Source organism: Anomaloglossus baeobatrachus, chromosome 5 (genome assembly GCF_048569485.1).
Source record: "Anomaloglossus baeobatrachus isolate aAnoBae1 chromosome 5, aAnoBae1.hap1, whole genome shotgun sequence".
Lineage (NCBI taxonomy): Eukaryota > Metazoa > Chordata > Amphibia > Anura > Aromobatidae > Anomaloglossus > Anomaloglossus baeobatrachus.
The window spans coordinates 329,270,073-329,287,235 of NC_134357.1; positions in this window are offsets into that span (position 1 = coordinate 329,270,073).

Below are 17,163 nucleotides of genomic sequence, written 5' to 3' on the forward strand. Positions count from 1 at the left end.
TTTATAAGGGGCAGTCGTTGGCAGTACCTCCTCTTTGCCGTGGGTGCCATTTCGTGTGTGGCCCGCCCACCCGCCCTTAATGTAAAAAAAAAAAAAAAAAAAAAAAAAAACAACAAAAACAATAACATCAAAGGGTTTATATGTTGGTTTCTGTGTTTGTCGCAGCGGGGGGATAGGTCCGTTCCTAGAGGCTGGGAGCACCGATAGTCGGTGGGGAGTATGAAGTCACTCAGGGGTAGTGGCTTCAGACAGGATTGGGAACTTGTGGGCGTAGGTCCTGCAGGTTCTGGGGAGGGGTATTTTAACGATGGAACGTTATTACCCCACACCTTGGGTTGGTTGGTCACAGCCGAGGTGGTCCTCTGGGCCAGTGGTATGTTACGGCCAGGGGATAAGGATGATTATTGGCTTCTTGGACGGACCTATCGGTTGTTTGTCAGTTGGGAGGGTATACATGTATCGGTTTATGTTAAAAGAGGGTGGCATGTCGAGCCACAAGTTGTGATACATGTATACCGTTTAAATAAAAGCTGTGGCCATTCGCCCATAAGAAGTTGTTATGTCTTCATTTCAAGTAGAGTGGGTAAGAGGGGTTTTTGTACATGGGAGACCCAATTATCCCTTTTAGATACGTCAAGTGAAAGAGTTCGCTGCTCTCGCTCGAGCAGAAGCTGAGGCTGCAAAAGTAAAATCCACATTTGCTGCACAAGAGATGCAACTAAAGCTAAAACAAGCAGACCGAGATGCAGAAAGTGCACGCCTGCAAGCAGAAAGTGCACACCTGCAAGCAGACAGAACACGCTTGCTAGCTGAACAAGAAACTGAAAAAGCATGGCTGCAGGCCTCTCTGGACAAACTTATTGCAGAAAAGGAGGCAGCAGCGGCAATAGCCAAAGCAGAGTTCCTGGAGGCCGTGGAGTATTCTGAATCCGAGGAACACAGCAACGTACTTAGACCAGACGTAGAGCAACAGGATCCAACCCAACGTGTCTGAGAGTATGTCCACCAGCATCCCGGAATGTACGACAACCCTGATCCACGACACCAATCAGCTTATATCGACTACCAGAGACTTCATCCCGAACTGCAGTACAGTAAGCAAGAAAGTATGCAGCAGGTCGACTACAACTACAGTTGTACAGAACAGAAGGTATCACCTCTATCCCGAATTAGAGGGACACCCTTTGCTTCAGAACAGTATTATACAGACTACCCTGAGACTGAAGCGCCTAAAAGGTATGGTGATACACCACACATTAGACATGAGTATAACACACCAGCTCGCACCAGCACCAACCAAGCTACCATGGACTTTGCAAAGTTCTTTGCTCGCCGAGAACTGGTTACTAAGGGACTTGTAAAGTTCACTGACAAAGCTGAGAATTATAGGTCATGGCGAGCCTCATTCCAGAACACCATTTAGGGTCTGGACCTTTCTTGTAGCGAGGAGTTAGATCTTCTAGTAAAGTGGTTTGGGAATGAGACAGCTGAGCATGCCAAATGACTAAAGGCTGCTTTACATGTGTCGATTTCTCGTGCAATCGCATTTGCGATCGCACCCGCCCCATCGTTTGTGCGTCACAGGCAATTTCTTGTCCGTGTCGCACAATGCTGTAACCCCACATCACACGTACTTACCTTCCAAACGACCTCACTGTGGGCGGCGAACATCCACTTCCTGAAGGGTGAGGGACGTTCGACGTCACAGCGACGTCACACAGCGGCCACCCAATAGAAGCGGAGGGGCGGAGATGAGCGGGACGTAAACATCCCGCCCACCTCCTTCCTTCCGCATTGGCAGCGGCTGCAGGTAGGCTGCAGTTCATCGTTCCCAGGGTGTCACACGGACCAATGTGTGCTGCCTCGGGAACATTGAACAACTGGACGTTCGATTTTTAGAAAATGAGCGACGTGTCAATGATGAACGAGAAGGTGAGTATTTCTGCTCGTTCATAGCTGTCACACGCTACGATATCACTAACGATGCCGGATGTGCGTCACTTACGACGTGACCCCGCTGACATCTCGTTAGATATATCGTAGTGTGTAAAGCCCGCTTAAGAGACATTAATATAAAGCATCCAGCCACACTCCTACGTAAGGTTTGGGAAAGATTTGATGAATGCTATGGGTACATAGAAGCCATTGAAAATGCTTTATACCAAAGAATTGATGGTTTTCCTAAGATAGGGCCTAAAGGTTATCAAAAACTTAGAGAACTAAGTGATTTGTTGATAGAGTTACAGGCTGTCCAGGAGGAAGGACATTTGCCCGGATTGGCTTTCCTGGACACTGCCAGGGGAGTTAATCTGATCGTGCAGAAACTTCCTTACAACCTACAAGAAAAGTGGGTCACATGTGGTTCATGGTATAAGCAAATTCATAATGTGCCTTTTCCTCCTTTCACTGTATTTGTAAATTTTGTTGTTCAACAAGCTAAAGTCAGAAATGACCACAGTTTTAACTTCACCCTGTCATGTCCCACTACCTACGGTGTCAAACTCAGTAGGACACCCGTTGCAGACCATAAAACTAACATTGTTTCCACAGGACCTTCTCAACATGCTAGTAAGCCACCTCCAGAAGAGAACAGACCTCAAGATGTCAGTAAGCAGTGTCCCCTACACAAGAAACCGCATCCACTACTAAAATGCAGAGCCGTCAGGGAGAAGTCTTTAGAGGATCGCAAAAGTTTCCTCAAGGAAAACAATATCTGCTTCAAATGCTGTGCTACAACATCCCACCTCGCCAGGAATTGTGAAGCTAGCGTGAAATGTGCAGAATGCAGCAGCACGGATCACAATACAGCCTTACACCCTGGACCACCCCCACGAGTGTTGTCACAAGCAGAGGAGCATAATGCCAAGCAGAAGGATACTGACGTGGACTCCCCTGAGGTCACCTCTCAATGTACCAAGATCTGCAGAGGACCCGTAGGAGGAAGATCCTGTTCAATAATCTGCCTTGTCCGAGTCTACCCAGCAGGCCATAGGGACAAAGAGATCAAGATGTATGCAATCCTGGATGACCAGAGCAACAGGTCTTCACCACGTCCATCTTCTTCAACAACTCCAGCATTGTAGGCCCTGGTTCTCCCTACTCCTTGAAGACATGTGCATGTACCGTTGAGACGGTGGGGAGGAAAGCAACCGGATACAAACTGGAGTCTGTAGATGGCCAGATCTGTCTATCATTATCGACCATACTGGAGTGCAATCAGATTCCCGACAACAGGTCTGAGATACCTTCACCGGAGGTAGCTACTCATCATCCCATCTGAAGCGTATAGCTCACCTGATACCTGAGTTGGACTCAGAAGCCCCAATAGCTTTACTCTTCGGAAGAGATGTACTACAAGTTCTCAAGACTAGAGAATACATCAACAGCTTCCAAAAGGCTCCATACGCACAGAAGCTCGATCTTGGATGGGTCATTATAGGAGACGTCTGTCTAGGGAGCACACAAGCCGAACTCAGTCAACAGTATGCTCACCAATACATTAGAAAATGGACACCCGCCTCTTTTCCAGCCATGTCAGAATAGTCTGCTGGTAAAGGAGTTACCGTGCAGCACCTCTCTGCCTTGCCCTTTCTCAGTTCCTTCCAACGAAACCACGATTGTGAAGGTGAACAAAACCACATAGGGTGGGCAGTCTTCCACAGGACAAAGGAAGACAACAAGACAGCGATGTCCATAGAAGACAGGATGTTCTTGGACACCATGGATCGGGAAAACGTCAAAGACAAATCAAACAGTTGGGTCGCACCACTACCATTTCGACCTCGGAGACGACGCCTACCAAACAACAGGGAAATGGTCTACAATCGCTTCATCTCCCTCAAGCACAAACTTCAGAGGTCACATGAGACAAAAGAACACTTCTTTACCTTCATGGAGAAGATCTTACAGAACAACCACGTGGAGGTCGCACCCGCACTTCGACTCTGAGGAGTGTTGGTACTTACCTATCTTCGGTGTGTACCATCCCAAAAAGCCAGGCCAGATAAGAGTGGTATTCGACTCGAGCGCCAAATGTGAAGATGTCTCGTTGAATGATGTCCTATTGTCGGGCCCAGACCTCAACAACAGACTCCTAGAAGTACTACTCTGTTTCCGCAAGGATTCAGTGGCATTCATGGCTGACAAACAACAGATGTTCCAATGTTTTCTCGTCAAAGAGGAACACAGAAACTATTTGAGGTTTTTCTGGTATCGTGACAACGACCCCGATAAAGACGTTGCAGAGTACCGGATGAGGGTACACATCTTCGGGAACAGTCCTTTCCCAGCAGTCGCTATCTACGGCATCAGAAATTCCGCCAAAGAGGGTGAAGAAAAGTATGGGTAAGATGTCAGATCCTTCGTAGAAAAAGAATTCTACGTAGACGACTGCCTGAAGTCCACACCAACAACTGAGGCTGCAATCAGTCTCCTAAAAAGGGCTCAAGAAATGCTTGCTCTGTCTAACTCAGGTTGCATAAAATTGCCTCCAACAGCTGAGAATTGATGGAAGCCTTTCCTTCTCAAGACTATTCCAACGATCTAAAGGACTTAGAGATAAGCATTGACTCCCTTCCCATGCAGCAGAGCCTAGGATTGCTTTGGGATTTGAAGATGGATGCCTTCACCTTTTAGATCAACAAGGACGAGAAACCCTTCACGCGCATAGGAGTTCTTTCTTTTGTGAATAGCTCGTACGACCCATTGGTTCGTGGCTCCAGTAACCATCCAAGGCAAGATGATGCTAAGGGACTTCACCCAAGAGACATCTGATTGGGATGATCCACTTCCAGCAGAAAAAGCAGATCTGTGGACTGAGTGGAGGAAGTCTCTCGAAGCCTTGACCGACCTTTGTGTAAAACGACCGTATGCTCCTGTGCCATCCACGGAAGTCAAAACACAAAACCTTTGTGTCTTCTGTGACACATCATTCAAAGCGATCGCAGCAGTAGCGTACCTCAAAACCACAGATGCGAATAAACAGAGCCACATTGGGTTCGTTATGAGCCAGACAAAACTGGCGCCACTCCGTGAACACACAATACCCAGACTTGAGCTCTGCACTGCCGTTCTCGCGGTTGAATTGGCCGAACTTATCTCAGGTGGGATGAGTCTGGAGAGCAAAGATGTCAAATTTTATACAGACAGCAAAGTGGTACTTGGGTATATCTGCAATGAAACACGACGCTTCTATGTCTATGTCAGCAACCGGGTACTAAGGATAAGAAGATCCACTTGCTCTAGTCAATGGCACTACGTGTTTACCCACCACAATCCTGCAGACCACGCGACTAGATCCGTTGCACCAAGTCATCTGAGAGACACTACATGGCTCATAGGTCCTGCCTTCTTGCACCGTTCGATGCCTGACATCAGAGAGTCTGATACATTCGAACTAGTGGACTCAGATGACAATGAAGAGCTGCGTCCTCAAGTGTCTGTTCTACATACAGTGACCTCAAGTAATCACCTCAAATCTCATCGATTCATCAGGTTCTCGACTTGTAAGTCACTCGTTCGAGCCATCGCTTTTCTACTTCATGTAGTTCAGTCCTACAAGATAACACTACCTACATGTCAGAGAACTTGTAGAGGATAGCATCACTGCAAGCATGCATTCACCGTTTCTAATATGGAAAGAGCTAAGATCGCAATACTCCGCATTATACAAAATGTAGCCAATGTCTTTTGGGACAGATGGAAAAGGCAGAACCTCTCCACTCTGCAAATCAAGACAAAGTGGCAGAAAGACCACCCAAACCTCAAAACCGGCGATGTTGTACCTATAAAAGACAGTCAAGCACATCGGAATGAGTGGCCACTCGGCCTAGTCACCAAACCTTTTCCCAGCAAGGATGGGAAAGTACGTAAGGTAGAGGTCAGAGTGTGCAAGCTTGGAGAAAACAAACTGTTCCTCAGGCCTGTAACTGATCTTGTGTTACTGATTTCTCCAAAAGAACCAAATAGTGGCATCCGTTGACGCCAAGCGGGAAGTGTTCTGCCATGTGGCAGCCTGATAATAGTCATTAATTGCAATTTCTGTTACAACTCCTAGAGGTCGTTGTTATTCTATGAATTCATGAGTTTCTCTTTAAGCTAAATGTATTCTGGGTAAGAAACGCCCTCCTCTGAGCTGAAAAAAAGCCTGCAGTCATTTTCTCCTTGGATTTGTTAGGAAAGGACCTGCTGATTCACCTCTCTGTAGATTCACACCCTGCCTAGTGTAATCCGATGAGCAAGGCAAATTACATGTGTTAGTGATAGAATCCTAGATGGAAGACTGTAGTAAATGCATTGTACATTGTAATTCTACACCTTAGTGTCATCCCTGCCTTGTTTGTTTAGATAAGATTTTCTATGTGTTGCAGCTGCAGTGACCTTCCACCTAGATTCTCATTACAATTGCACCTCATATACTGTTATGCTATGTTAACTCTGTATTAACACTATACAGACTGTAATCATTTTCTTGTTATAGTTTTTACCCGTATTCCGTATACCGTATTCAACTGTATCTTGGATATACCGTATTCACCTGTACCTTGGATATTCCTATATTCACTGTATATTCTATGTATACTGCAATCAAGTTCACGTTCCCAGCCAATAAATCAAGGCTATGGAACTCATACAGTCTGTTTATTTGAAATGTGAACGAGGGTTTAGCTGTATGCCAGAGATTCACAGCATTACATGAAAGAAGGCAGAACAATACTAAAAGGAAGGAGATACAGATTAGACATTAGGGAAAAACTTTCATACAGTGAGGGCAGGCAGAGGGTGGAACAGGTTGCCATGGGGGGAAATCTTCATGCAGAAGCTGGATAAACATATAGCTGGGACGATTTAGGAAAATCTGCTCTTGCAGGGAGTTGGACCCAATAGTCCTTGAGGTCCCTTCCAACTCTACCATTCTATATGTTATGATGAAGGTTTTGTGAGGGTCCCTCAGACCTTACTGGCTCCAACTCCTAGACCAGGATGGCATGTTCTACCCTCCTTTTCACCAGATATCGGACCGCCTCCCACCACCCATCCAACTTTGTGGTTGGACTTTTGATCTTTACCATGACCTGGTCGCCCGAAGCATACTCGTACTTCTGCACGGGTCTTGGGTTGGGTGTACCACTTGTCTCACACGATCTACCACAAACTTGTGCTTTCTTCTCTGCCAGCAGTGATGCTCGTGCACCCATGAGGGTGAATTTCTATGCAGGCACTCCATTGGATCTCCTAGCTTGCTCTCCAGAACTTGAGCATATGTGATGAATAACCCATGGTACTATGTACCCAGTTGTTTTTTAAACTCACATCAGTTGCGGGAACGTTCAATGCCATAAAATGTTTACAGCTCAGTCATCATGGTGTCCTGGAAGCAGGCTTCCTGAAACAAATGAATCCTCTGTGGACACCAAAACACCTGCATAAAGTGTTTACAGATCGCCTCAGTGGCCGACTCTGCCATTAGGTCTCTGGTGGGTACAGCCACCGCATATTTTGTGACATGGTCTGTCATGACCAGATAGTTCGAGTGTCCCTAGGCGGAATACCCAATCTGTACACAGTCAATGATTAAGGTCTTTAGGGATGTAGATGTCCAGATGGAATGGACAGGGGCTTGTTGCTCAGGGCGCTTACTTAGCCCGCAAGGCTGGCACTTGAGACGCTCCTCGGTCACCATATCTCCCAAGTCAGGGCAATATACAAGCTAGTGGAGCCACTTGTACTTCTTATCTCTCCCAAAATGAACACCCTACTCATGGGCTTCCATGGCAGCCTCTGGTCCCAAAGACATGGGAATTACAATCTATTGCCAGTACTGCAACTCAGACTTTAAATATTCACTGTGTGCAGAATTATTAGGCAAGTTGTATTTTAGAGATTTTTTTTTATTATTGATCAACAACTATGTTCTCAATCAACCCAAAACACTCATATATATATCAAAGCTTAATATTTATGGAAGTTGGAGTGGGTTTTTTTTTAGATTTGGCTATCTTAGGAGGATATCTGTTTTTCCAGGTAACTATTATTGTGCAGAATTATTAGGCAACTTAATAAAAACCAAATATATTCCATCTCACTTGTTTATTTTCACCAGGTAAACCAACATAACTGCACAAAATTAAGAAATAAACATTTCTGACATGCAAAAACAAAACCCCAAAAAATTAGTGACCAATATAGCCACCTTTCTTTATGATGACACTCAACAGCCTACCATCCATAGATTCTGTCAGTTGTTTAATCTGTTTACGATCAACATTGCGTGCAGCAGCCACCACAGCCTCCCAGACACTGTTCTGAGAGGTGTACTGTTTTCCCTTCCTGTAGATCTCACATTTTATGAGGGACCACATGTTCTCTATGGGGTTCAGATCAGGTGAACAAGGGGGCCATGTCCTTATTTTTTCATCTTTTAGACCTGTACTGGCTAGCCACGCTGTGGAGTACTTGGATGCATGTGATAGAGCATTGTCCTGCATGAAAATCATGTTTTTTTCTTGAACAATACCGACTTCTTCCTGTACCACTGCTTGAAGAAGTTGTCTTCCAGAAACTGGCAGTAGGTCTGGGAGTTCAGCTTCAATCCATCCTCAACCCGAAAAGGTCCCACAAGTTCATCTTTGATGGTACCAGCCCATACTAGTACCCCACCTCCAGCTTGCTGGCGTCTGAGTCGGAGTGGGGCACTCTGCCCTTTACTGATCCAGCCTCTGGCCCATCCATCTGGCCCATCAAGAATCACTCTTATTTCATCAGTCCATAAAACCTTTGAAAAATCATGTTTGATATTTCTTGGCCCAGTCTTGACATTCTATCTTATGTTTCTTGTTCAAAGGTGGTCATTTTTCAGCCTTCCCTACCTTGGCCATGTCCCTCGGTATTGGTTAACAAACATCCCATACGGGCAATACTGGAGGGTCAGAAACAACTGCACTGATGATGGTGTTTTCCTCCAGGAGTCAACCTTCTGCATAAGAGATTTAAACAGAAAGGCTAACCATTAAGACTCTTGGGGGATGCTTTCAACAAGACCAAGCATCTCACACAAGATCTTTGTATTAGTAAAATGGAGGGAAAAAAAACACACAGCTGCAACGAGTGGAAGTGATAAACCGGACCCTCGAAAATGGAGCCTAATTACCACCTTCTGTAAATCTCGAAACCAAACTTATAAACTCCTAGAAAAATACTGGTTTATCTTAAAGGGGGATCCGTTATTCCAAGACCGGATTCCACCCAAGCCCTCCATCATTTACCGGAGGAATATCAATTTGAAAAATCTGGTAGCACCTAGTAATCCCAATCTCAAAGCCATATCGGTAAAAACCACCACCAGCTTTAATAATAACAGAAATGTTCGGTGTAATACACCTAGGTGTAAATGCTGTACAACCATTAAGGATAAAACCACTTGCTTTACATCCTGGACTACTAATGCTCTTTTTCCCATTCAGTTTCACCTAGATTGTCAGAGCACCTACGTAATTTATTTACTTGAGTGCACGTGCGGCCTGCAATATGTGAGCCGCACAGTACAAACAATGCACGCCAGGCTCAACAAACATAGGTCAAACATCAAAAATGGTTTTCAACAGCATAGCATTTCCCGACATTTCTTTATCACACACCATAAAGACCCCAAACAAATGAAACTGTCAATCATTGACCATATAGAAAATTCAGGATCCGACCGGGTTGAAAAACTTATCAAACGGGAAAGTTATTGGATTTTCAAACTGGGGACCTTACATCCTTAGGGGCTCAATATAACAATTGAAAACAAATAAATAAACTAAATTAGGAACTGATTTTTCACTAGGGGAGCACCAGCACCTATCGTGCTGGCCGGTGGGTCTGGTCGCTTCAGTCAGATTGGTGAACAGTGTAATATATTACAAGAGAACAAATTTTAAATTTCACTCTTATTAATTTTACCCCAGACTGATCCCTATATAATTAAAATATGTATATATATATTTTTATACATGAGTTTTATCATTACATGTTTATATGAATTACCTTTTACTCCCGTTTTTTTATATTCCCCTGTTTTTACAATTCATGATATGTTTACACTTAATAAGCGACTTCATGTTCATATTAATATTGTGTATTTTTATTAGAAGTGTATATTTTATAAAGTTTTTAAATGTTCTTACATCGCAATTGATATATTAGAGGGGTGGGATACATCAAGGGTTAACATCTTGCTGAACTGCTGTTGGCAAAACCAGAGTGTGACTACTTTAAAAATTAGAAATTTTATTGATCAATCACTTACAAACATATATATAATTAAAATGGAGGTTATTTTTTGAGAAAGGAAGAAGGAAGAAGACTTCCCTAAGTTGACCCTTCCTCAATAACGGGGGTCGGCGTCCTAAAGTGAAGACGCCCCCGTTCCTCGACGGCTTAACCCTAAGAGATCCCTCCCTCAAGGGTAGGAAGTATCCCCTAATAGATAGAATCAACCCCAAAGATGGTAACACCACAGTGAGGAAGAGGTGCTCAGTCCACAGTAGCTAATTTGTCTGTATCACTACTTGGGTGAGTAAGGGTAGGGTCTAGGGAAGTCGTCAAGTATTCAGAAGTCCATGTGCTCAGTATCAAGGTTAGAAGCAGGAGTCACATAGATTATAACCAAAGTACACTTGTCAATTATAGACACAGTTCATATTCAATGTGTAAATTAGTACAAGCATTGCCCATTGTAGGCAATAATTCATATTTGACATATGGATAGGTTCAAGAAACGCCCACAGTAGCTAATTTGTCTGTAGTGATACAGACAAATTAGCTACTGTGGACTGAGCACCTCTTCCTCACTGTGGTGTTACCATCTTTGGGGTTGATTCTATCTATTAGGGGATACTTCCTACCCTTGAGGGAGGGATCTCTTAGGGTTAAGCCGTCGAGGAACGGGGGCGTCTTCACTTTAGGACGCCGACCCCCGTTATTGAGGAAGGGTCAACTTAGGGAAGTCTTCTTCCTTCTTCCTTTCTCAAAAAATAACCTCCATTTTAATTATATATATGTTTGTAAGTGATTGATCAATAAAATTTCTAATTTTTAAAGTAGTCACACTCTGGTTTTGCTAAAATACCTACTTTGCGTCATCCTTATTGGTATACAATTTATGTGAACTGCTGTTGGCCAATGATGTTACACCTGCCCCTTTAAATAACACTCCCCATTCTTCATTTTGTTATCCACCTGACGAAGATATTGGACTATATCGAAACGCATTGTGGTTTATGTGAATTAATAAAAACCATTGAACTTATACATCCCCGTGGCCTCCATAGCGCTCCATCAGACCGTGTTTCTTTTATTCCTATGTCCCTGAGTATGGCACACTTTGTGCTTTTTGATACTCCAGTAACGTTGCAGCTCTGAAATATGGCCAAACTGGTGGCAAATGGCATCTTGGCAGCTTCACGCTTGATTTTCCTCAATTCATGGGCAGTTATTTGCGCCTTTTTTGACCAAAACGCTTCTTGCGACCCTGTTGGCTATTTGCCATGAAACACTTGATTGTTTGGTGATCACGCTTCAAATGTTTGGCAATTTCAAGACCACTGCACCCCTCTGCAAGACATCTCACAATTTTGGACTTTTCAGAGCCCGTAAAATCTCTCTTCTGACCCATTTGCCAAAGGAAAGGAAGTTGCCTAATAATTAAGCACACCTTATATAGGGTGTTGATGTCATTACACCACACCCCTCCTCATTACAGAGATGCACATCACCTGATTTATTTAATTGGTAGTTGGCTCTCAAGTCTATACAGCTTGGAGTAGGACAACATGTATAAAAAGTATCATGGGATCAAAATACCCATTTGCCTAATAAGTCTGCAAACAGTGTACAGTCTGGCACAAGAGACCTTGATTAACACTTAGCTTATCCCACTGCCTCAGAAACGTCTGGAACTTCAGTATCCGGTGGGCTCACTGTTCCGGCCATGGTCAGACGCTGGTCCGGACCCAATCTGTCACTCTCCGTAGGTCTGGACAGACATACTGGACTATCCTCCAATCAGCCAATGTCTTCCCCAACGGCATTAGCATCCCAGAAACCACCCCACTTGAATGTGTCAGATTCTGGAATATGGACAATCAGCCGAGATTTGGGGTTTCAGTTTCCTCTTGCTCCCCATCAACAACATTTCATTCCCTTATAAGGCACTATCATGTCATTACAGACAGCAAATAGGAGGTAAACTTATGTGCAATAACTACAATGTTCACACTTATACGACACAAATATGTACATCTAAAACAAAGTAGTGAGCCGGTACAGGGGCCTGCCATCCACACATTGTCTCACAATAGGGGCATATATACTAGGTAGGGGGCCAGGATAAGGACATATATACCAGGAAGAGGCCCAGGATAAGGACATATGTGCCAAGATGTTGGACATATCTACCAGGATGGAAGACAAACATATCAGGGTGAGGATCATATTTATCAGGAGGGGCCCAGGATGGGACACGATTACACCAGGATGGGGAACATATTTACCAGAAAGACGCTTAGGATGAGGCACATAAGTACCAGAATGGGGGACATATTTAACATGTAGAAGGTATCTTAATCAAATTTTATTAGTGGTCGGGACATACACTTTACAAATACATACAAATTACATCTACTTGAAGTTGACCCCTCTAGCTAAAATTGTTCCTATTCTTTTCCTACATTAATGGGCCTGTCTGTCTTGTGAGATTCGGCAACCTATGGGGTCGTTGATGATTGATGCCCCCACTCCGCGGTGGCTCACCCTGCCTATCAACACCCTCTTGCTATCTACTAAGAGTTTTTGAGGGATAGAATATAAGATTCTGTGATTTAACAATAATTAGGATCTAGGAAAAAATATAAAAACTGTGAATTATTTACATATTTAACATGAAGGGGCCAAGAATGTGGGATATATTAACCACGAAGGGGCCCAGGATGGGGGACATTAGTACAGGATGGGGGTATTACTACATAACGAAGGGGGAGGGTTTGCAACACTTATGTCTTTATAGGATTTAGAATGCTACAAGGACCCCTACTTCTGACCAACATGCGGCGAGAAAGAAGGTCCTAATTCTGCATGGTGGTTTGTCAGACTCTAGTTACACCACTGTGCAGCCCTATTCACCATGGGCATGGGTGTGGTCCAAGCAGAGTCAGCACTTGCTCTGCCAGTGCTTGCATGACATTGTTTTCCCATGCAATCCCTGCAGCCAATCCACATTCAAAGCTGGTGGAATTGTGCATTATGATGAGCTATTGGGCCCATGTATTGTTTCTGCACAGGGGCCCTCTTCTGTCTGGGGATGCTCCTTCAAGTGTCTAATGTATTATTGTAAGATGCCAACATACTTCTACATGTGAACAATAACATGCTTCATTTCTAGGGTGTTAGTGTGTTAAATCTGATACAAGACCTCCACAGGGCGCTACTTCATTCGATTGACTTTACTGCATTGCTTTTGTGTGCATTTTCTTTTTATTTGTGACGCAGTCAACCACCATATAGACATTGGATCAAATGTTGGTCTATATGATATAATACAGGATGTAACTGTTTGATAGTAGGTTTTTCTTTTTCATGCTCTTTAGGAAAATTATTACACAATTTGGACATATATGTTGTCATTTAGATAATCATCGGTATGGGCCATTACATTACCTCTGTTTTAGCCTTATTAAATTTAAGTTCTGCCTGCTTTGTGTTTACTATATTTTTGAAATGCAGTTATAACCAGAACTTTACTTACACTAAAACGACACCTCTGCATGTTTTTCTCACTAATTGACATGAAATCAGAATAAATCTTTCCCGTTTTAGGTGAATTAGGATTATCAAAATTATTTATATTTGCCAAATGCCAGAATAATGACAGAGAGACAATATGTTAAGGCATTTTTATTACCTTCTGCAAAGTCAATAGTTTACATACACTAAGAGTATTATGTCTTTAAACAATATGGGACAACCCATATGATGATGTCATGTCTTTGCAAGCTTCTGACCTGTGTGTGACCTGAAACACACTGCTTCTTTGTGTAACATCATGGGAAAGTCAAAACAAATCAGCCAAGATCTCAGGAAGATAATTGTGGACATGCACAAGTCTAGTTTATCCTTGGGTGCAATTTCCAGATAATTGAACGTGCCTCGTTCATCTGTACAAACAATTATATGCAAGTACAAAGAACATGGGCATGTCTAGCCATCATACCGCTCAGGAACCAGATGGGTTCTGTGTACCAGAGATAAACGTGCTTTGGTCAGATATGTGCATATCAACTCAAGAACAAAAGCAAAAGACCTTGCGAAGATGTTGGCGGAAGCTACTAAGATTGTCTCATTATCCACAGTGAAACTAGTACTATATCAACATGGGCTGAAAGGCCACTCTGACAGAAAGAAGCCATTACTCCAAAAGAAACATAAAGAAACCCAGTTTAATGTTTGCAAATGCACACAAGAACAAAGACTTTAATTTTTGAAGACATGTCCTGTGGTCTGATGAAACTCAAATGTAACTGTTTGGCCATAATAACCATTGTTATATTTGAAGGAAAAAGGGAGAAGCTTTGAAGCCTAAGAACACCATTCCAACTGTGAAACATGGGAGTGGCAGCATCATGCTGTGGGGTTGTTTTGCTGCTGGAGGGACTGGAGCACATCACAAAATAAATGGCATCATGAGGAAAGAACATTATGAGGCAATGCTGAAGCAACATCTCAAGCCAGGAACTTAAAGGTTGGGCGGAATTGGGTCTTCCAAATGGACAATGACCTGTAACATACTGCAAAACTGGTTACAAAGTGGCTTAAGAATAACAAAGTCAATGTTTTGGAGTGACCATCACAAAGCCTGATCTCAATCATATTGGAAATTTATGGGGAAAATTGTAAAAGACCGGTGCGAGCAAGGCAACCTACAAACATGGCTCAGTTACACCAGTTCTGTCAGGAGGAATGAGCCAAAATTGCTACCAACTATTGTGAGAAGCTTGTGTTTCAATATTTTTTTATTAATCTCTAGGCAAAGTTAAGAATATAATAAAATTTGTGAGAATTTTTGAATAAAAAATTGTCAATACATATAGTATAACATTTGAACTAAGCATGAAGACAATACCTTGGAGGGGGGGGAGGAAAGATGGGGAGGAAAAATTAAGGAAAAGTTTTATTATTTGGGGAAACATGGTAACAGGGAAAGAGAAGTGGGAAGGAGAAAGTATAAGGAAGAACAATCACCTACTATTTACAGTGCATAGGTTTCTCAAATAAGTATCTAATTAATATTGGCGATTTAACCTTATTATAAATAACAGAAAATAACTGTAAACTAATCTAGGTATAATAATTAAAGAAAAGAGAGAAAGAAATAGAACAAGAAAAAATAAATAAATAAAAGAGACAACACCAGGAGAGGGGGGATGTGTGCGTGACACCCTGGCCTATCAGGTTTTCGCAGGTTATTGTGCAATCTGCCCTTCTGCACAGTATCCACTCCTCCTTGGTTCGGATCCTGGTCCTTTGGTTTTGCTAACAGCTTAGCCAGTCAAAATCCTAGGAACACTTTGCACCCTACCCACCACACACACCATTGGAGGGCCTGAAGGGAATAGGGCTGCCCACATGGGGGGTTGGTAGGGGAAAGTGAGAAAGTGGCAGAAGAAGCGAAAAGGAGTGGAAGGAGAAGTAGGTGGAAGGTGACTCTCTGTGAGGGAGAGGTCACCGGTCTGGAGCAGGGCTCCTGAAGTCTACTAGGTGGCAGACGTTGGTCTGGGCCTGGTAGGAGCTGGAACCCCGGTCGCAGGGGATCGTGTCAAGGGGCACGGACTGCCGAAGAGGGCAGCCGGCGGCCTTGAGCCATCATCGGGCAGGGGCCAGGGCACGACAGGTTACGTGGACCCTAGGTCGGGAAGTAGCTTCACGCGTTCCGGTATTTTACGGGTGTGAAGACTTCAAGATTCATCCCCAACCCACTCCAAAATCGGGGTACTAGCACACTGATGGGATAGGACTTTCCCAAACTACAGTACAAAGAATCCTATGCGTGAACCCTGAGAGCAAGCTCACTCCGTTAGCCATGCAAGGGAGTGGGACCCAAATAGTTCCAAACTTGAGGGTCCAATAGTGAGAAGGTGCCACGGAAAGGGCCACAGGCTAACAGCAACACCAAGGGCACAGATCCAGGCGTGCTCCCTCCATGCTGCAGCGGTGCTCAGAATTTTGGTTTACAAGCTGTCGGTATTATTATTCTTGGACTGAGTGAGTACTCTGAAAAACCCTCTTCCCAACGGCACCCTGTTACCAACACCAACGGGCCCCAGGTGACAAACCCCCTACCCACGGAGTGGTTAAAACATCCTGATGCTAAACCATCGCCACCGGGCTTCCCCCTTCCTAACAGCAGCGGTGGTATTCCTCATTACCATGCACCGTGGGTGGCATCACAAACTTCTAATCCCCCTGTACTTCGTCTCCCCCTTTAAATCAAGTGGCCGCATGACCCCCGAGTCCGGAGACCCCTCGAGCCACCGCGGATCCGGATCAGAGCAGCCCGGCCGCTGGCACGGGGGCAGCACATGTGTAAGGGGTGGGAGGGAGGTATGTCTGGAGAGAAGGTAGAGCTTGTGCATAATCAATATTTTCTAGGGATTATTGCTTTTTATAAAGAGATTCCAGCTGTTCCACCTTCTATGGTATGAAGGGAACAAGCTATTGATTATTGCATGCCTTTATTCATAATCATGAAGGATAGATACCAGATGAAAGACATCAGAGATGTTGGTAACATTTTCTGTTTTCCATTTTTGAGAAGCTTGTGGAAGGATATTCAAAATGTTTGACCGAAGTCATACAGTTTAAGGGCAACGGTACCAAATACTAATGAAATGTATGTAAACTTTTTACTTTGCAAAAAGTAATAAAAATGTCTTAAAATATTCTCACTCTCTCATTTTTATGGTATTTGGCAAACATAAAACATTTTGGTTCCTAATTGACCTAAAACGGGAAAGTTTTATTCTGATTTCATGTCAGCTAGTGAGAAAAACATGCATATGTGTTTTTTTAGATAGTGTATGTAAATTAGGGTTTCAACTGTACACATTTTCTGACATATCCCTGGGGTCA